This window comes from Pteronotus mesoamericanus, unplaced genomic scaffold (genome assembly GCF_021234165.1).
Source record: "Pteronotus mesoamericanus isolate MK-2021 breed Mesoamerican mustached bat unplaced genomic scaffold, CSHL_Meso_final contig_90, whole genome shotgun sequence".
Lineage (NCBI taxonomy): Eukaryota > Metazoa > Chordata > Mammalia > Chiroptera > Mormoopidae > Pteronotus > Pteronotus mesoamericanus.
The window spans coordinates 41,062,618-41,085,379 of NW_026555277.1; positions in this window are offsets into that span (position 1 = coordinate 41,062,618).

Here is a 22,762-nt window from a genome sequence, read left to right on the forward strand (position 1 = left end):
CTTTCCCCTGCACACTGCCAAGGCAGGTGCCTCATTCCAGGGGCACCTCTGCGCCTTCCTCCTGGAGCCTTCATAGAGTCCAGCAAGGCCGAGACTGCCCTTGAGTTCAGGGTTAGGTGAGGAGACGAGGGATTGGGATGTGCTAGGACAGCTGAGGACTAAGCAGAGATGCAATGGCTGAGGGGGAGTTAACAAATGGAGGCGAGGCTGGAGAACACCCGAGGAAGAGGGAAGGCGTGTGCTGGCAGAGGCCAGAGTGTATGTGCACATCTGAGAAACTGAGGCTCGGAAAGGCTAGGTCACAGGGTGCAAGGTGGGTGTGGTGAGGAGGGGCTAGAGTCCCTGATCCATGTGGGCGGGGGCTAGGTCATAGGGGACTCTGTGGCCACTGAACATTTGGACTTCCTCCTGAATTCATCAATGGTCACATGCAAAGAGCGGTATAATAAAATTAGGATTTTAGAGAAACTTGAAATCTAGAGGCCAAATGGGCTACCAGGCCTGACCCACTGAGCATCACCCGGGACAAGAAGGAGTTCCACCCACTGTGAGCCATTACAGGCAAGCTGGGCCCACTGTGGGCACTGGCATTAAAAGGGTGTTGAAAGACCTGGAATTCTCTAAGAGAAAAGGGAACAGGAATAGTTAGGACCCTTCAACCAAACACAAACCACTCAGTCAGGTGTCCCTGGCTCAGTGCCCCTGCTCACAAATACCAATATTCATCACAGCAGGACCGCCCCAGCGAAGAGAGAAGAGGAAGGCTGTGAGCTGCATGGCCCCAAATGCCAGGCACTTAGTAGGCGATCTACATAATTAGCACTTATGTAGAGCATACTGTGCACAAGGCATTGCACTTCACGTATACATACTCCATTCTTGTATCCCCAGACTCCATGAGAGACGTGCTCTTGTTATCCACATTTCACAGACATTAACTCTGAGGCTCAGAGAAGGAAAGTAACTTGCTCAAGGCCCTGTAACTAGTAAGTGGTGGAGCCATTTTAAGAGAACGAGGGAAGGAAGGGAGGGAGGGGGGGAGGGAGAGAGGGAGGGGGGGAGGGAGGGAGGGAGGAGAAAGATCGTCTGAGGAAAATGAGATGAAGTGGAGCTGAGGAGACCAAAGGGATGGCAGTGAGTGCAGGGCTCTGAGGTGTGTGGAGCCTGTGTGGAGTGAGCAATGGAGCTCTCTTTGCAGATGTCTTGAGCAATTAAATGACTTTCTGTGCAAAGGCCCAGGACAGCTTCTGACACCAACAAATAGCTCAGTGAATCTTAGCTGCCAACTGCGCCCCCTTTTTGTGGCTGGTGTATCTTCTCGAGTTCCCCACCTCTCTGATTGCTGTGTGTGGCAGTCATTTGTCCATCCCTCCCATTTGTCCATCTATCCATCTTCTCATTCTCCATTTTACTGGCACTTCAAGAGGATGGACAATAGATAAATTCCTAAGGGTTCCTCTTTGTGTCTCATAGGCCTGCAGTATAGAGGAAAATACCTTGTTTAGAATGAAATGAGACATTCTTCTTAGTCACAGCAGTTCTTCTTCAAAAGAAGCCTATTTAATAGCCTAGCGGAGAGAGACCCAGAAAGCTGGGGGTCTCACCTCTCATTCTCCAAGCAGATGAGTCGATGGTAAAGAGCCTACATTCAGAGCAGCCACAGATTGGACACCGGGGTAAGGTGGCTCAGAGTCTCCACGTCCATCCAGTTTTGAAACAGGGCTGAGTCAGGGGCCTGAAAGAGGGGGGACAAAGAGCGCAGTCCCACCCTGGACTGGGATGATCTGAGATCATTCCTGAGCTGCAAACACACTGGATCACTGCTTTAGAACCCAAGACTATGTTTTAAGGCAATTGAAGGACATGGCATTTCATATGAGAAGTGCAGATCTTATTTACATGTGATGAAAAAAGGTTCTCTTTGATACATTCCGGAAGATTTCCTGTCCTGCTCTGCCCGCTCAGATTCCCTCCTTCCTCTGTCCTCTCCCTTCCCCAGAGGTGGACCTCGGAGGACAAGGAGAGGAGACGTTCAGTGGTCCGTGGGCCCGGGCTGGGGGAGTGTGGGGGGCTCTGGCTAAAACGGGCTCCAAGAGACTGAGACCTATGAGGACTGTGGATGGGAGTGCTGGAAAAAACAAGCAAAGAAACACCCTGAGTTGCGTGACTGGATTTTAAGTCCCTTTCACAGTATTTGAGAAATACAAATAAAGCATTTGAGTCATGTTGAACTTCTGTTTGGCTTCTGATCCATGTTCTTTTAACCGTGACACTGTCCGGGCCTGAAGCCCTGGGCTACCACTTTACAAAGTGTACTTTCAGCTAATCTCCTGGTTGGGGAAAAAGAAAAAAAAAAATCTATAAGAGACACATTTATACATGTCCAGTGAGTCCTCCAGTTCCTCAGAGACTAGGTATCGAATTGCCTCATTCAATCATTTATTCATCCTCTCAGTCAACAAGCTCATCACAAGTGCCAAGCATGTTCTAGGACCTGTGCCCATCAGAGGGCATCTGGGATGATTCCTCACCCAACTGCTCAGGCCCAGTCCTGGGCCCTACAACCCACAACTGAGGGGCCTCCTTATCTTCATGCTCTTTCCCCAACCCCCGCTGCCCCCAAAGCACATCCACAGGTACTGGCTGTCCCCGCTGGTGTACACCAGCCTGAAGAAGTTGCCAAACTCCCACCAGTGCCCCTGGTCAGACACCACATTGTAATTATTTTTTCATGCATTTGACTTCTCTGCCTGACAATGACAAAGTCAAGGGCCTCTTCTTCCTGAGCTATAAGCTCCAAAACTCAGGACAGGGTCTGGCACAGAGCAGACATCACTAAATAACTGTGCAATTTTGGAATATCTGTTTGGTCCTATTCCATCAGCCAGCAAATTAGAATGGGTACATCCTATGTGGTAGGCACTGGCTCTGCAACCAGCCAGTGACCACGGTGGGCACAGTCACTGTGCCCAAGAGCCAGCAGCGTCTCAGGGGATGGACAATGGGAACAGGGAGAAGAGGGGCTGAGTCTAGTTTGGGGCGTGAGGGGGCTGTGACGGTGTGAGAAGTAGGCCGGGGAAGGCCTTCTGGGGGGCGTGACATTTACATCAAGTGAGCACTAGCTTGACTCAGCAGTTTCAACAGGGGCTGCATGTAAAAATAACCTGGAGAATGATACAAAGATACTGGTGGCAGGGCCTCGCCCCAGGTGCTCTGACTCAATGGGCCTGGGGTGAGCCTGAATGTCACTTTTCCTTCCTTTTCTTTCTTTCTGAACCTCATCAAATGAGTCTAATGTGAGGGGCCAGGGTGGAGTCTTATTTCACTGGACAAAGTCTGGAGGTGGAGGAAGAGGGTGCAGGGAGTGTGTGTGTCGGTCCCAAGCTGGGAAAGAGTGCGGCAGAGTCTTAGGAGCTGCAAGAACAGGGATGTGGAGGTGAAGGCAGGGAGAGACGCTATCTCAGACCTCACCATCGGGGCCAGCGAGCCCATAGCAGGGCGCCCCAGCTCCACCAGCTGCCTGGGAACCTTCTTGGCTGTCCAGGGGAAAGCACATATTCAGGGCTCAGGCCACCTGTGTGCAAGGCCATCACCCCAAATCTCCCTCAACGCTAGTGACACTTGCGTGGCGGTTATGCTCTGCTGCATCCAGGCCGCTGCAGGAGGCACTGTGAGGAACACCTCTCAGGGTAGGGACGGTGATGGCACCAAGAGTGACAGTTATTTTCTGCAAAGGCTTGACTGGCCGTTCTGCACCATCCCAGATACTGATGGAAGGGAACCAGAATCCCTGCAGGTGCAGCCAATGAAAAAGCCATGTGACTTATGGGAATTTGGCAGATACAGTGGAAAGAGCATGTGACTTTAAACCCAGAGAGAACCAGGTCCAATTCTGACCCTGAAATACTGCCATTTGAACTCATAGTTATTCAACCTTTTGCAAGCTCTGTTTTGTTTTATTTGCAGAAGGGGATTTACAATACCTCCTTGTGAGCCTGTGAAGGAGTTGACAATCGCAATGGGGAACATCCGATGGCCCGAGATGGAAGGCTGTTGTGATGATGATGGGGTGAGAAAGACAATATTTAATTCTTTGAAATTATGTTGTGATTCATAACCTTAGAATGATACAACCTTCAATTATGGTTGTCATTGATCGTAAATACCATATTCATATTTTCTACTTTGGTTGATTAAAAAAGTTCTTTATAAGAAGAATGATAAAAAACCACTTTGCCAATGTTTCATTATTTAATGGACTCAATCATGCTTTGCTGCTCTTCCAAGAGAAGACGGTAACATTTTTTATGGTGAGAAGTGTGAGATATGTTTATCCTGAACACTGTATTTTATGAGTCAGAAATCAAGGGATAACAATCGTAATGATGACTGAGTGTCTATATCTCTTACAGCTTTTAGATAGACTGATTTTAATATGAGCAACAGCCTTTCCAGGTAAATATTAATATCTCTATTTTACAGAAGAGTCAGTTCCTTAGAAAGAACAAGCCACAAGGACCTTCCTGGGTCGGGCCCACACAGAGCTGTTGTAGGGTGAAGGGGAGGCAGCCACCCCCTCAACCATGCCCATCTGCTTCTCAGCCTCAGAAACAGCCTTGGCTCTGGAGACCCCAAAGAAGTGCTGGGTAACAGTGAGTTGGGGAGGAAAAGAGGACCCCGGCTGGTTGTCTGCAGCCCAGATGGTTCCAGCAGCCACAAGGTAGGAGCTGCTGTCCCTGGAATGGAGCGCAAGCATGTCTCTTGCCTTCTCAGGGTTATTAACAGGCCATTTTTGTTCTGTTAATTTGATTCCAGTCTCTGCAATGTCTTTCTCTCTGCTTAGCCCCTTAGCTCAGCGTCCCGGGACTGGGGTTACTTCCTCCCCACTATCTGCCCCCCACCCCCACCCCAAAAATATAGCACAGGTGATATGCTCCTTGGCTTTTAAGTTTCACAACACTTAGGTCTGAATTCCAGTTGTGCTACTCACCAGACAGATATGTCACTTCAGCAAGTTACTTAATTTCTCTGAGTTTGGGGTTTTACATCCGTGAGGTGAAGATAATCTATCCGTCATGCAACTGCTGTGAGTTTGAACATAAGAATGGATATAAATATGTCTTACACATTGCAAACGCATCGTGGGTGATCAGTGCATGTTTCCCCGTTCCCTCTCTTTCCTTGAGTGAGTGTGGCTCAACATTCTCCTCCATGGTTCGTGCTTCCTGGCATCTTGCTCCGGTTCAAACGGAAGCAGGCTGAGGCTCACGATTTGGGTGATACCAGCTCTCAGTTTCTACTGAGATTCAGAGTTCTGTAACCCACCCCTTTCCAAAGCTTCCCAGAAGCTCTACGGATGACAGACTCATTTCTCCTGTTCTGGGAGGGAGACTCATTTCTCCGGTCAACCTTGTAGCCATCACGCTGGCCTGGGGGAGGAGGTGCTTCTCTAAATGGCTCTAAATTAAGCTTGGACTCATGACCTCTCCATTCATATCCTGCAGCTCAGTCATACCTGGGCTGGGACATGCAACGTGACTACTAAAGGCTCCAGGTCAGTGACAGGGAAACGCAGGCAGTGCCAAGAAACTGGCAAATCTGGTTTGTCTTCAGTTTGGAGTCCCCAGTAGCTGCCTCCATGTCTGGCTGTGGGACCTGCATCCATGTGACAAAGCATCCACTTCTCCTCTCGCTCAAAAGAGCTTTCAACCCGGAGAGTCTAGGCTAAAAGAATGAGGCCCCAAGAAGGAGCCAAGGGCCAGTTGGAGGCCTGCCTTTCACGTCTGGTGTCCTCCCATGACAGAGACTGGGGTTCACCTGCCCCTTGAAGGAGGCCTGATTCCATTCCTGTACAGTCACGGCCTTCTCCTGGGAGGGGAGGAAGAAGGTTTCATTTCATGCAGCAGAGCAGATCAGCTGGCAGTGACTTTCTGGAGCTCTGTGCTGTGGAAACTGAAGCTGCACCTGGCTCCGCAGGAAGGAGTGCTGCCATTAAAGGGTACGTGTACCACAGGCCTGGCAGCGGGGAGTGGCAGCTGCATGGTGCGCACCTGTCAGCCCTGCCCAATGGTAGAAAACATGGTATTATAAGTAGGGTTCATATGCCCAACATCAAAGGTGTGTGGATGTTATTGTATGTGAGGTCTTTTGTTCTGCGAGAACTTTGATGGAATCTGAGATATGAGAGGAGGTTGGGGGCACAGGGTTGGGGACACTTGAATTGTTCTGAATAACAGGGAGAAAATACCGGATTTTCCATGCTCATCTGGGGGGAAGGAGATAGGGATAAGAAATGAGAGTGGGAAGGAAAGAATATGCTGCTAGGATAGTGTGGGGCTGGGACACTCTGGTGAGGCAGAGACCAAAAATTGAAACCAATCAGAGTGGGAGGCAAGGGGCCTGAGGAGCAGCAGGCTTGGGGGTCAGACGGCCTGGGTCCAGCTCCTTTGCTCTGCTGCTCCCCAGCAGTGTAAACGGGAACATGATTCTTGCCCTCTCTAAGCCTCAGTTTTATTTATAAACTGGACACATCAACAGTGTCTAATTCATAGGGGGGAAAAAAGTCAAATAATAGTGTATATAAAAAATGCTTAGCACATTGTCTCCCATATAATAAGCCCCCCATAAACATCCGCTTTTGTTATTTTTATTCACCACACACAGAATCTAATATTCAATATGAAAATACATGCGTTTCTGAAATATTTATCTCCTCTTTGTCTCACCAGCAAATTTTTAGTACACTCTACACACATATACATTGTCTTATGTGAAAGAGATTGGGTTTCCAATGCAGAAAATGTGAGGCAGAGTCAACATGGGCAGGGTGGAAATTGAATACAATGTGATTTGCTCCCTGATACCCCTATACCTGAAAGTCAGGGAACCTGGTTTCCAATCTGACTTTTGACATTAATTCAGTGAGTGCCTTACTCGCCTATCCATTATATGAAACAAATGCCATGTATCTTACCTAACCACAGATTCTCATTTAAATAGGATGGATACAATAAAGTAACACAAAATTACTACGATAGTGAAAATAACAATGAAATCCATTGAATACTAAATGTGGGATTCTGCTAAACATTTGCACACTTGTCCTATTATCTAATATCCTAATAACTGTCCATACTGAGCACAACGTCCTCACTTCTCATACAAGGACACTGAGACGCAATATATTTAAGGAACTTGTCACAAATCATGCAACAGGTAGGAGGGAAAAGTCAGGATTACAATGCAGGCCTGTCTGGCCTTCAAACTCCTGCTCATCTTCACACCTTAGTTTGAAAAGCCCTCTGAAAAGTTAAAAACACCATACAGACATAAGGTACACGTGCCTCTTACTATTTTGCTATTTTTGCCTTTGAATCATTTCATGAAAACTAGTATCAATAGTGATACAGCCGCAATACACAAAAAGTGGAAGCAACCCAAGTGTTCATAAATAGATGGATGGATAAACAAAATGCGCTATATCCATGTAATGGGACATTATTAAGCCTTAAATAGGACTGAAATTCTGACACATGCTACAACATGGATGAAGCTTGAAGACTTGTGCTAAGTGAAATAAGCAAGACACAAAAGGGCAAGCACTGCGTGATTGCACGTACAGGAGGTATCTAGTGCAGTTGAATTAATAGAGACAGAAGGTAGAACGGTGGTTGCCGGGGGCTGGTGGGGGAGGGGGTAGAACGTTCACTGTTTAATGGATACAGAGCCTCAGTCTGGGAAGACGAAGTCGTGGAGACGGATGGTGCTGACGGGCGCACCACAAAGCGAAGGTACTTAATGCCTCTGAAGTGTCCACTTAAAAATGGTTAAAATGGTTAATTTCATGTTATGTGTATGTTACCACCATTTAAAAAGAGAGAGTGACAAGGCACAAAAGTTCCGCTTCCCCTCCATTGTTAGGATGTTCACACAGAAACAGGCTGTCCTTATTATTCCTGCTACAATCAGAAGGGCCCTTCTCCGGTCTGCACTGGGGCCACCCCACCGTGACGCTCACGCCAGCGTCTTACAGGGGCAGACTTGTGTGGTTTAGAAATTATATTCAATATTATAGTTTTATATTTTGAAATAAAAGAGTTACCTATTCCTTCTATAAGACACCCCATCCAAATCCTACAGGCTGGTGGGACATGGGGTCCGAAGGGCGGAGACACCTTGAGCCGAGGAGTCCGAAATCGGAGCTGGCCAGGCAACCTCTGGCTTCTGTTAGGACCTGCTGCCCCCGCTCCGTGTGCTTGCCTTCCCCAGCGCCCCGCAGACCTCCAGCTACTCTTGACATCACGAGTATTACTGCCTCCCCCTGTCTACCTGCCTCCTTCCGCACCCCACCTCTTGTAGCTGCCTGGATGCCAAGTTCACGAGCCTGTGAATCATCACGTCCAGGCCAGGAAGCAGTGAGTGATAGTGGTGACTCATCCCAAGCCACACCAGAAAAGGAACCAGACAGCACAGGTGATGAGCTCCCAGAGGGAGTCCCCACCCGCCGGGGAGGTCCAGCCCTGCTTGGGCAGCCCCTGCGACGCAGTGGCCTGGTGAGGTCAGCAGAAAGTAAGCCTGTTTCCTTCTGTCCAGCAGTGGTGTTTGTCTGGCCTTTGCTGGGCTGCCTAACCTCGTGTTTTCTGGGGCATCGAACTTGTGTTCACGTTGAACAGCCTTGCTCGCCAACCTCAGGCTGGGGAAGGGAACACAAACAGAGAAGGAGGGACGCCTGCCGTTCTCTCCAGAACATTTTCTTTCCAAACACAAGTTGTTTGCCTTGAAAGGCTCGATTTCTCGATGGCAGGCAGAAAAATAATCAATAGACTACTACTGCTAATGATAATGCTTTTTTGTGTAGTGCTCACTATCCTCCGATATTATACCAAGCATTTTATAGAGTAAACCCTGTGGAGCGAGAGCTCCATTTTAGTGATGGGGAAACTGAGGCCCTCAGGGACTGAGTCACTTGCTCAGGGATACACTGCTAGTAAGGGGTAAGGTCACAATTGGAACTCAGGAAGTCTGGCTTGGGCATTTGTCCTCGATGTCTCAGAAAAGCTGAGCTCTAGACTGGGGAGCCATCCTTGATTCCCCAAGTCCCCACCGGTGCCCCAGATCTAATACTGCATCTCTATCACCCTCTGCCTCTGTCCCTGATATGTCTTTTGCCTTGCAGCTCATAACAATCCATGAGCTTTGTCTTGTTGATTCTACTTCCTAAACATATCTCAAAGGTGTCTCTTCAGAGTCTAGACCACTGCCATGTCTTGCTTGAATTCCTACAGTTTCCCATTAACAGATCTCCTTGCTTCTGTTCTGACAAGTCTCCTCCCACTGCACTTTCCATACATGAGCCAAAGTCACCTTTTATTATTACCAACTGGAGCATGTTTCTTCCCCTCTGCCAGGCCCTACTTAAAACCCTTCTCCAATAGCTTCCCACTGCACCTCCCCCCCTTCCCAGAGCCCACAGGGCCTGACACCCTCTGGCCATCTCTTAAAAATACTTCCTTCCTCCCTCGCACATCGTTGATTCCACCCGGACTGGCTTCCAACATTTGCCAGGCTTCTCCCAGCACTTGGCCCTCACACACACGCTTGCATCTACCTGGGTCTTGCAGGCCCCTTTTCATCCCAGAGATCTCCAGTGTAAATGTCAGCTCTTTACAGTCACACTCCTGTTATACAAGATTCTCCTGTTACCTTCATCACATCACAACTTGAAATCGTACACCTATATTTCTTTATTTTTCTTTTGGTTCTCCATCTTTCCCCACCAGATATAAGCTTCACAAGATCAGGGATGTGTCTATTGAAGTCACCAGTGTATGTCCAGGGCCTAATGTTATGGCAACAGAGTACACCTGAGCTGCTAAGTAGGCATTTGTAGAATGTTTTTGCTGATTTCCGTCTCCCCCAGGATGAGGGCAGAAATGAATGTGCCAGGTTTCCTGACTCCACAACCTTCTCTGACCGCAGTGAAACACACTTGATTCTAAATGTCAGCTCAGGTCTAACCAGCAGGGTATTGGCACATCAGCTCTCTGGGGGGAAAAAAAATCCCTGATTTGCAGCACTTGCTGATTTCCATGGTGTGAACATTCTCACTATAGCTGATTTCAAGCAACCAGTGTGATGTCGATGAATGCAGAGTTGGGAAGAAATGCATGCAATTAGCTCTTGTCAGCCAGCGAGAGCCCGCTCCAGCTCTCTGCCAGGCTCATCCAGGTCTCGAGCCCATCGGATCCCCAGTAAGGGATTCAAGGGGCCTGATTTCCACACACAAAGGGCTCAGCACGAAGCGCCCTCTTTGCCAGCTCTACCTTGGATCAGGTGGCATGGATCTGGTGCTATAGCAGGGGAGGTGGTTCAACTTTTGGACTTCGGTGTCTGTAATGCAGCTTCCCCGCCTTCAAGCTATGTGACCTTGAATAAATCAAATAGCCTTCTAAGTCTCACTTTATTCTTCTGTAAAGTAGAGATAATAATGGAGATAATGTGGTTGTTAAGATGATTAAATGAGTTTCTAGGTGTAAAGTGCTTACTATAGAGCAATAGTTAAAAGCCTAAATAAACTCTAGGGCCTGGGTTTGAATACTGGTTCTGCCGCTGCGTGACCTTAGGCAAGTTACTTAACTTCTCTGTGCTTCAGTTTCTTAAGTTGCAAAATGGAATAATAATAGTACCTACCTCATAGAGTTGCTGTGAAAATTAAGTGACTTCATAATTGTGGAAGGCCTAGCACAGAGAAAATGCAATTATGGTTTGGTATTAAATGCTAATAGTACATATAAAAGTCCTTAATGCAGTGTCTGGTACACAGAAGGTGCTTGATACACAGTAGCTTTCATTATTAATGATATTTGACTTTGCACTGTGGCCCCCAGCTCAAGTCGCCACCTGTGCCCCAGACCTAATACTGCACCTCTATCACCCCCTGCCCCTATCTCTGATCTGATGTGTCTAGAAACCTGCTCCCCTCTGTCACCCCAGGCTCCTCTTCCTGGTGAGGTCCTGCTGCTTGGACCTATTGTTTGTCACATTCTCTTGGGACACCCAGCTCTTCTTCAAGCCCCCCCACCCACTTATAGCCTGCATGGGGCCCTGGGGCCCCAGGGCATAGCCGAGCCTTGCTTGGTGGGTGAGGGACATTAGCGTAGCCTTTCCCTCAAGGCCCTCGCCATCTGGTCTACCCTCCCTGCTCTTCCCTAACGCATGTGTTCCTGGCCTTCTCAGGATATAGGGGGAGTGCTTTCAGAGAAGCAGCACAAGGGTGGTGAGAAATGTGTGATAACTCAGATATACGCGCATTTCCCTAACAGGCAGAACCCGCTTGAAGAGGGGCCCCCAGGATGTGGCATAAGCAAAAGAACATAGGCACTGAAAGTTGCCTTGATTTCAAATCCTCAGCTACATGCTCACCCTTTCTGAACAATAGACTTTTTTTATCTATTAAATGTGCAAAATAAGTTCTACCTGCTCGGTGGTTCTGAGAAGTACAAATAACAACAACAACAACAACAATATGTGTGTACCAGCCATAAATTAGATGCTCCAAAAGCAGTGGCCATCATGGAAGTCTTCCCAATCTACCCCAGACTCTCCTGCTGTTTCCAGTGCTGAATACTTGAGGGCCCGGTTGAGACCTTGCCTTACTTTTCTGTATCCATACCCTTTAGAAGTTCCCGTGGAATTTATATCCCCAGCCCAGACCTCTCCCCTCAACATTAAACTGTAGAGCTAACCTCCCACACAACAGCACCACTTGGATGTCTAGAGGGCGCCTACCCCACGTCCCAGCAGGCTCTCCCTCCATAGTGTTCTCCATCCGCGCGAACGACATCTCCATTCACCTGGTTGCTCAGGCTGAAAGCCCACACGAGAGCCTCGATCCCTCTGTCTCTCACACCCCACATCCAAACACGGTCAACTCTACCCCTAGAATACATCCTGAACCTGATCACTCCTCAGCTTCACTGCCGCTACCTTAGTCGAACGACCATCGTCTTGGTGCTGGATGCAGATTCTGAGTCAGTGGCTACGCGGCGGAGCCTGAAAGCCTGCATTTCTAGCATGTTCGGGGTGGTGTGGGTATTGTCAGGTCCATGGGCCACATCGAGAAGCCTCTGACAAGTGTCCACACTTGCCCGCTCACACCTCAGCAGCCAGAGGGTCGTAAAATATAAATCAGATCAAATCACTCCCTTTCTCAAAACCCTCCCCAATGTCTTCCCTTTGAACATGGGGTGAAATCCAAAGTTTTAACATGACCTGAGCCTCTCAGCATGATCTAGCTCCAGGGATCCCTCCTCAGCCTCATGTTTGAGCGTCCCTCCCTCGCTCATGGTACTTCACCACACGGCCTCCTTTCTGTTCTTCAGACATGCCACACTGCCTCCGGGGTTTTGCGTGTGCTGGTCCCTATGCCAGATGATCGCTGAGCTAGAGGGTCCAGTGCAGCAGGAAGCTCCATGAAAACAAGTGAGATGGAGTCCCTCGTGAGCTGGGGATGGGCCTTCACCACTGAGAACCGACCCTGGCGTTCCTCCGACAGCCATTCTCCCTGGCAGTGGAGGTCACCATGCACTGTCACTCAGCACTCTGCATTTTGTCATTTCTGTTTGCTATTTAGAGAGAAACTTAGCTTGAAGCTGTGATGTGAGATAACCACAGTGCAGCAAAGCCAAATGACACTGCTGAGCCCCTGCACCCAGGGACAGGTCTCGAGGCATGTGCCCTGCTAATGGTGTCCCACCCCCACCAGAATCCTGACTTCTGGGAAAATGAGGAAGCAGCTGGACAATCTTCCTTCTCCAACCAGGGGTCTGGAGGCATGCCAGGCTGCTGCTGGGTCCTTGCAGTCAGCTGTAACTTTCCAGCCTGTCAGACCATCCAGGCAAGAGGGGGAAAGCGGAGTGGCTCTGCCACGCGAGGGACTCTGAGGTCTGCAACCAGGTTCAAGTCCCAGCTCTGCCAGCCAGGATCGTGCTACCACAGGCAAGCTCCATAAGCTCTCTAAACCTTGTGTTCCTTGTCTATAAATTGGGCAGGCCAGTGGTTTGCTACCTCACAGGATTATAAATATGTTCACATGCATCATGAGCTTAGCATGGTGCCTGGCACATGGTAGGCAGCCAGTAAGTGCTAGCTATTTATTATCGCCATGCCTCATTATCTCTGGTTTCTTCCAACAACACAGCAACCAGGGTGGCAGAGTTGAATGGAAGCAGCGTGAGTTATGATGCCAGGCACGTCCGGGTTGGAATCCCAGCCCTGTCTGTCAGCATGTCTTTGGGCAAGTGGCTTCACCTCAGTTTTCTCATCTGCAAAATGAGAATGTTAATAGCAATGTCCCGGGTACGTGAGGAATGCTCACAAGTGCAGGAATGTAAAAGGCCAGGTGCTAATACATGTTAGTCCCCCTCCCTCTTGTCCTCGTCTACCTCCCTCTGAAGCTCGCCTCTGCATTCACAGAGCTTCTTTTCCCCTGCACTGTCACACTGAATAAATGAATACATTAAGTTAGTGCGAGCAGATACTTTAAGAATCCTGGCTGGTCCATCTCCCAGGTTTCACTGCCATCCATCATGAAACATGAACAAGAGCACTTAAAGAAACGCAGCGCATCAGGGACAGAGCAGAGCTGCTCCATGGCTCCGTGGTTCTTGTGCCAAGTGTCACATGTTATTAAAGGCCAAGGGCGAGAGACACTGAGATGAAGGGGGACCCTAAGGAAGCACGGACAAAGGATGGTGATGGAGAGCCTGCCTGTGCAGAGCTAGGGTTCCATGCTGGGTAGCCTCCCGCCTTCCCCAGAGCTTTGCAAATGAAATACAATGCCTGATAGACTAAAAAAAGAAAAGTGGAAACAACCTAAATATCTATCAATTGGGAGCTAATTATAGAAATTATAGTCCACGTGAAGTACTCCATACTCTGCATCCATTAGAAGGAAAGAAGTGAATTTGTATGTGCTGCCATGAAAAGCTGCCAAGTGAGAAGCAAAGTGGAGAACGCTAGATATGGATGGTTCCATTTGTGCTAAAAAAAAAAAATCTCTGTAGTTGTATGTGTATGTATATGCATGCAAATGCCTGCCCTGTGAGCTAAATTGTCACCTCTGGGCAGGGGGTGAGGCCTTCCGGGCAGGCACAGAATTTGAAACCACACTTTTGCTTTCCACCACTCGTACGTCATTGCTATTGATCATGTTACACATGTATTGCTTGGGAAGTTAAGAGAGTAAAAGGAAAAAAATAAAAGGATGAGAAAACCAATATTTCTGTCCACAAACTTAAGCCCATCCAATCAAAGATGCTCCAGGTCTGGGGGAAGCCTTGCTTTCTCGCTGTATATTATGGTTGATTCAGAGAAACGTCCAGACACCCTCCCTCCCTGCCAATGCTTGACCTGCTTTGTCAGCACCTCTGCAGACATTGCACTGCTTAATATCCTAGATCCATCTTCGTCAGCTCACTCCTCGTTCCGGGATATGCTGTGGTCTGCCATTACAAGGTGATACATAGAATACAACACAAACTCCTTACCCTGGTGCTCGAGATCCTGAAGGATCTGGCCTAACTAGATACTCATGCTTCTAGCTCAGAAGGAAAGCATATCCTGTTACACTTTCTAATTCATCTTGCCAGAAACGGTTTTTAGAAACAGATGCCATCTGTCAAAGCTGCCATCTGCCCTGACTTGGCTACGAAGGCCAAAGTGGATGACCAGCTGGTTCCCCCGCCTTGATTTTTCATTCAGATCATCCACAGGCTCTTAAAGAAGCAGGATTGGTAATAATAATTCAAGTAATACAACAAATTCCCAAGTGTGGAGATTTTACCTCATGCCACATTGTGCTGCTTCCTATATATTATATTACTTATTTCTTGCGGTGAAATTTCAAAGTGAGCCTTGTGTGTTCCCTTTGCAGAAGAGGAAATTGAGGCCAAGCAAACATAGGTGAAAGGGGGTTCTTGACCTGTAGGCAGCACCGCCTCCCCAAGGCACTCTCTTTAGCAGGAGCTCACGGATGTGTGGGCACCGCTGCAGTCACGGTGGCCTGCTGGGGCGTGTGGTGAAGCACAGGCCACATCATGGGTCCCATTGTGGATAACAGTTCCCGGAGTCGCTGGTCCCTCTTTCCCACAGGGAGGTGCACCTGGGCCCCTCTCCTTCCCACGGGGCCTGGCACATTGAAAACGCTTGAGTCAGGCTCTTATTTAATCCCTGTGCACTTAGAGAGCCCTTGAGAAAAGACATTCTTCCTAGAGATGGGCTGTGAAGAATGTCTTCCAGAGAAAGGCTCTTTTGAGCGTTTCAGGAGGGTCTGTACAGCGCACCTGAGGGCTTTGTACAGCAGACAGGGGGGATGGTTTGTTTTCTCCCAAGTGCTGCCTCGAAGACTCAGATGATGGGATTAGGGTTCTGTCTTGGGCATCAGATCTGTGTGACCCTGAGCAAATAGCTCTCCCTCTTTGGGCCAACTTTACTGAGGAATAATTTATGTAGAATAAAACACATGCTTTTTAATTGTTCAGTTCTCTAAATTTCATAAATGTGACACTTCTGTGACCACTACCACAGTCAAGATATAGACTCTTCCATCAACTCGAAAGCTCTATTTCCTGCTTTTGGTCACCAAAGATTAAATTGGCCTTTTTTAGTACTTTATACAGATGGAATCATTCTGTAGGTAGTCATTTTGTTTGTCTTTTATCACTCAGCATGATGTTTTTTGAGATTCATTCATATGTGTATCAGTAGTTCATTCCTTTTCATTACTGGGTAGTATTCCATTGTCTGACAATACCACAATTTGCATGTGCATTTACTTGCCATTGGATATTTGGATTGTTTCTCGTTTGGGGGTATCACAAAAAAAAAGCTGCTAGGGTCATATGTGAACAAGTCTCTTATGTAGCTCTGTGTTTTCATTTTTCTTGATTAAATACCAAGGCATAGAAGCTCTGGGTCCTGTGGGTGTATTACCTTTTTTAGTGTCACACAATTTTATAGGTTGGAAGCCTGAAATCAAGGTGTTGGCAGGGCCATGCTCCGTTCAGGGGATCCTTCAGGAATTCTGGAGGCTAGGTGTGGAGAGTCTGCAGTGCCTGCAGAGATATGGGCTGGAGAGCGAGTCAGACCTGAGTTCAAGTCCTGGCTCTGCCACATTCAAGTTGTGTGATTTTGTGCAAGTTACTTAACCTCTTTGGGACTTAATCTTCCATATCTTTAAACTGGGGAAATCAATGATATCTACCTCATAGTGTTGTTAAGATTAAGAATTTTCTATTTAAAGCACCCACCATAGTACTTGGAACAGAACTGCTGTCTAAACATTGTTGTATAATTCCCACTAAAATTGTGTCCATTAGCAGCTGTCCCTGGCCTGCCCCCTTTCCCTAAAATGCACTCCATCATAACCCCACCCAGGAAGCTCTCCAGGCTCTGCACCCTAACTCCTCTGAGGGCATCCTCCCTTCTGACCTCCAACCTCCGGCAGCCCTGGGCACGTGGCACACACCATCGCAGGGCCGCAGCCCAGATGCAGTCACAAATCCACACCACCGCCTGCCACGTGCGGCTGTCCAACGCTTGTCTGCACAAAAGACAAAAAGCAGGAGGAAGCCAGCCTGCCGGGCCTTTCCTGCCCCCTTTCAAACAATCCCTGATGTGCTGATTAGAATATCTGTATTCAGGGAAACAGAGCCCCAACCCACACCTCTGTTTTTTCTTAGCCAGCGTCACTCCGCAGCCCCTCAAGGTCAGTAATGAAAGACGATTGGCACGCCAACCGCGTTTGCATGAAGTCACACCCAGAGATGCTGGGTGTGCATTTTCTGACGTTTGCCAGGGAGGCTATTAGCATTTCTGCTGATGGGGCTGAAGCCCCCAGCCCTGGCCTCTCACTCAACCCCACTTGCAAAACCAGGGGATAATCCACAAGACGGGCATGGCTCCAGAGAAAAGCTCTGTGTCAGGTGCTGTCATCGATCCAGTGCAGCACCATTGCCCCGGCAGCCAACTCAACTTTAAAGGACATCGCGGTCACGTCAGAAGCTGGCCCTGTTCCCTGCCTCGTAGTTGAACTTGTTTTTGCATTCATTCTTACCTTGTCTTTTACCAGCCGCGTGGCTTGGGATGAGTCCCCTAAGCTACCTGGGCTTTGGTTTCTTCCACTGTAAAATACCGGTTACTTTTTCATCCAAACACTTGTGAGGATAATGAAATGAGATGGGACTTTGAGTCACATAGCAAGCGCCTGCATGGATAGTAAAGGCTCAATAAATGCCAGTTCCCTTTTCTTCCCACCCTTCCCCAGCCTGTTGATGTGCCTCACCTAACTCTACCTGCAGTTAGCTGCCAGACTAGGGAGGGTGAACATCTGGCACCCTTAGCATCCCAAACAATCACAGGGGCGTGGCAGATGTTATTGATCTGTCCTCAGTGTGGCGTGGTAGGCAGAATTATGGCCTCCTAAAGTTGTCCACATCCTATACTTTGAAATCTGTGAATATGTTATATGCTGTGACAAAAGGACTTTGCAGGTGTGATTAACTTAAGGGCCTTGCGATGGGGAGATGTGGCTGGATGATCGGGGTCGGGGGAACCCAATGTAGCCACAAAAATCCTTCAAGTGTGAGAGGGAAGCCGGGGAGTCGGCGTCAGAGAGGCGCTGTGTGAGAAAGACTGGACTGGCCACTGCTGGCTCTGAAGACGGAGGAAGGGGCTGCACACCAAGGAATACAACCGGCCTCTAGAATCTGAAAAGGTCAAGGAAGTGGATTCTCCTCTAGAGCCTCAAAAGGGACGCAACCCTGCGGACACCTTGACTTTGGCCCAGTGAGACCTGTGTTGGACTTCTGACCTCCAGCATTAGAAGAGAATAAATTTGAGCAACCAAATTTCTGTAATTTATTATAGCAGCAATAGGAAACTAATTACCCCTCATCTTTCCCCACAATAACGTACTTGGCCTGAGAAGTCTCAATATAGTGCTGTAGGCAGCCACCAGGGAGGAATTCCAGATGCGACCTTCAGTCGAGGCTCCACCTGGGCCACACATAATGCCATACACTGGTTCATCTCGCAGTGCTCTGGTTATGGCCTGCCCTGGTCTGATGGCCCACCTCTACTACCTACTTTCTCCTTAGCTAGAACCCCAACAGGCTGAGGTCTACACCACAGCCAGGTCTAGACCTCTTCCTGCACACTCAGACCTCTTAATGGCCCTAGAAAACAGATTATTCTTTTCTAGGGCTTTATTTTCAGGGTTCCAGAAAAGGCCTGGCTTCTGTGGCTGCCCCGTGACCCACAGCTGGAGGATCCCTTGAGAAAAAGAACCCACATGAAGGGCTGGATCAGGAGGAATGTAAGACCACAGCCTGCCTCCCGGCTCCCACTGCCCTCAGCTTCATTACAAAGGCCTTTCACCACAAGGAGTTATATTAGATGCATAAATTCATATCCACTGGCCTCTGGCCACCGTAAGAACAAAGGCTCCTTGCAGCAGCACCCAGCACCAAGGAAGGCTTCCTATTGAGGAACAAAGGGTCCCAAGTAGAGATGTTTTCCTTCCACTCGTAAAAGTTGACGAGCTATAGACAAAGACAGGCTCCCAGGGGATGGGCGCCAAAGGGGAGAAAATAATGACTTACAGTTCAAAATGCCCAGAGGTCAAACATCTTTACCCCAGCATCCATCTCTGGAGTTCACCCCATGCAAATGTAAGCACACGCACATTCTTCTGCTGTGGGCCAACACCGCCACCCTCTAGGACAACCCAGCCCACAGAGAGAGAGAGCCATGTGCACATGTGTGCGTGCACACCACCCAATACACCAAGCCAAGGGTATATGTGCACACATGCACCCCCAGGCATGAACATGCTCATCCCTGCAATGGAAGAGCATATACAGAGGTATCACAGTGTGTACACAAAAGGTACCTATCTACCAACAGTTAGACACCTAAGTGTTGAACTACGTGGAGGTGGTTAAGTCCCAACTTCATGGTAAGCCTGTGGCTAAATATAGCATGCATGCTTAGAAGCACTGGCACATCCTCCTGTGGCATACACGTCATTGCACATAGAATCAACATCTCAAAACCATGGTGATTCCCCCTCCATGCACACACCCGAGGCCCACGCACGCCAGATGGACAGCCATGCGGAATGCAACCTGGCACACAGTCTCCAAATACCTCCATGAAAACAAGCAAAAGCCAAGTAAATAGAAGCAAAGGCCTTTGATGCTTTTGTTTCTGCTGCAGGACTGCCGCCTGACTCGAGGGGTGACTGCCGCAAGCGGCCCACGCTCACAGCAGGCGGCTCCTGTGAACACAGGGCTGGCGCACACTGACAGCATGGTAATCATTTCCCAGGGGCCTTAGCACATGCTGTGTGCGTGAGCGCACACGCACGCGTGCACCTACACACACACACCCCTGACTGTTTGCAGCTGTCTTTTCTTTTTAAATCTCTCATATAATACACTTTGCAATTCAGCGCCACCGCCCGCTCCCCCCAAACCTCCTGCTTGGCTGGTCTAAACTATTTTGGGAATTGGCACAGATGCTGAGAGCAAAGATATTATTCAGAGATGCTCGACAGAGATCAAAGCTGCTTAATCAAAGCTGTCGACTCAGTGCACAGCGCCTTGGCGCATCCACAGCCCAGGTGGAGAGGAAGAAGTCAAAGTAGGTAACATAGGAAGCAGAGAGAACTCCGCAGTGGAACTCTGAGTCCAACAAGAATGGAGCCATCAGGCTCAGGGAGGTACTCCTGAGGTCACCTAAGTCCCAAGATTGTCTCTCCCTCCACCTCCAGATGGAAGTCTATTCAAAACAGGCCCAGAAACAGGAGATCTCTCTGCTGAAAAAGCCCTCCAGGAAGGAAGATTTCCTAATACTGTATTGAGCAATTCTTACACTTAGGAAAGGATTTTGTCTCCTGGTGCAGGTCTGATGAAACACTCCAGAACCTACATGGACCACGGCTCCCTCCCTGAGTGTTGCTGGGTGGGGCTGGCTGTGACTTGAAGGGTAGGCACAGATGGGGAGCCATTGTGGGCGCAACCCATGTGGGAACGTGGAGATGGAGGGAGCTCAGTGGGATTCCTTGTGACTTATGTTCTTCACCAAAGGTATTCAGCCGAAAGAACCCCCTACCCTGTTACCACCACCCCGCATAAACAGAAAGTGGTCATTTGTTATTTCATTACTTCAAACAATATTTGTTAGCACCTACTGTTTGCTGAGCACTGCTCTAGTTGGCAATACCGCATGAGAAAAACAAAGTCTGCGCCCCTTGGGAATTTACATTTTAGATGGAATTGGGAGAGATAGATGGGGAAGGCAGGTCAGGTTGTAGGTAATTAGAAATTATATTTCAGATTGTTTTAAGTGCTAGGTGGGAAACAGACAATGTGTTATGAAAGAGAGAATAAGTAGAGGCCGAGGGACAGAAGGCTGCTAAGCTAGATAAAGTGGCCACTGAAGCCTCTTTGAGGGGAGGACATGTGGGGCAAAACGTGGAGGATGAGCAGGAGCCAGCCATGTGAAGAGCAGGGGCAGCTGCGTTTCAGACAGAGGGGACAGCAAGTGCAGATGACGGAAGGCAGCGAGAACTCGCTGTGCGGGAGACGCAGGGCAGCGTGGCTGCAGCATCGTCAGCGGCGGGGATGGGAGGAGATGAGACCGGCCAGCGGGCTCGTGCAGCTCAGGGAGGGCCTTGTAGGTCACTGTGAGGAGGCTGCCCTTCTTCCGAGACCCTTTCACTCACTGACCCCTGTGAAGAATAGGTTAAAAGAGGGCAAGAATAGAAGCAGACTGGCCAGCTACGAGTATCGCAGACTCTGGGTTGAAAATCATGGTCACTTGGACTGTGGTAGTGCAGAGAAGTGAATGGATTTGAGAGTCATTTGTAAGTGGAAGTGATGGACTTGCTGATCGATTGAATGTGGAGGGTGAAGGGACTGGAAAATGCTGTCATCTGTCAATTCAAAATCAAACGATCTAGAGTAAAAAGTCCCATGCCTCAGAGAGACCTTCAAAGTCACTCCTTCTCCAGAGTTGAAATTTACGCTTGCCCCACCAGGAGGTTATCAGCCCCTGCTTCTATGAAATGGTGAGCTGACCATCTGCAGGACCAGCCTGCTCATGGCCTGATAGATACCAAAGATCCCTAGAGAGCTCTCCTTCGAGTGGTGCTGAACTGTGCCTCCCCGAAACATCAATCCATTGGTCCTGGTGATGCCCCTCTCTTGGGGTCTTGAGAAAATGGTGAGCCTCCCTCCATAGAGAGGACTTTGGACTATAGATAGTGCTAATGGTGTCCCAGGTCATCTTTTATCTAGGCCAATAATCCCTAGTGTCTCTACAATTGCTCAGGGCTACCCCTGGCTTGACATCAGTGTGACAATGTCTCTTCACAGCTGTGGTGCTCTGCTATGGGCCTTGGACTTCAACATACCAGGTTCAGAGAATCCCCAAAGGACCAGAAGCCGAGATGTCATCTTCGCTGAGCTCTGCATTTGCATCCCTTAGCTCATGAACCAGCCACTTGGCCCAGAAAACTGGGCTTTCTCCACCCTGTCCCTATAGCCTTATCTTTCTCCTCACAGAACTATCCTTTTGTCCTAAAATGTTCTCTTAGGCCTAGCGGAGGGGTAACAACATCCAGAGCTGTGTTTCTCAAAGTAGGCCCTGAAATCATGGTCCAGGGAGTGCTGTGTGCTATAACATAGAGTATTACATGTATTATATGAATTCATGTAGATATACATTACAGTTATATATTAATATATATGCATATGTGTATATATACAATGTCTGTCCGGAAGGTATCCAGCCATGTAATATAAAAAATAGAGATATTTATTGAAGAAGATACAAGATACAAGAAACATTGTACATAGAAAAATAGTGCCTCAGTCCCCTTCAAAATAGGCACCCTGGGATGTTACAGTTTCCCCAGCTGCCGTCAGCTGCCCCATCATATTTTCCCGAGTCTCATCAATGGTCTGAAATTTCTTCTCTTTCAAAGGTGACCCTAGTTTTGGGAAAAGCTGGAAGTTGCAGAGCACCAAACCTGGGCTGTAGTGGGGCTGAGTTGCCAGGGTGATTTGACATTTTGTCAAAAAACCCTTCACGAGATGTGATGCATGAGCAGACAGGTTGTCATGATAAAGATGCGGATCACCAGTTGCCCGCAGTTGCAGCCTCCTGAATCATCTGAATAGTTTCATCAGAGCAATGTTTAAGCTTCATGCAAAATTTGATGCAGATTCATTGCTTTACTTGCTCAGTCATTTTGAATGTGACGGCCACACAGTACACTTGCTCACTCAATGGCGTCTACTGCCCCCACTGGCTAGTACAGTGAAGTCGTCATTGTTCATGCATGCGCATTCCAGTCCATTCTCCTTGGCTGCCAGGTTACACCAATGTTGTGCAAACCATTCTTGTTATATCAACAATGGCTGGACTTTTTCTGGACAGACCTTGTATACTATACTATACTATACTATACTATACTATACTATATTATACTAAGCAAGTTCTGACAAGTCCTACAGTAAAGGTACCCATTCAACTTGGTTGACTAACACATTACCTAAACTTGACCAAAGCAACCTTTCTTCCTGGAATATCTACAATAGATCTGCTTTGGGAAATGCCATTCCAGGTGACTGAATTATGAAATGGGTAAATTAAGATCCCAGTCCCATTTTGCCCTGAACCATTTAGGAATTAGAAG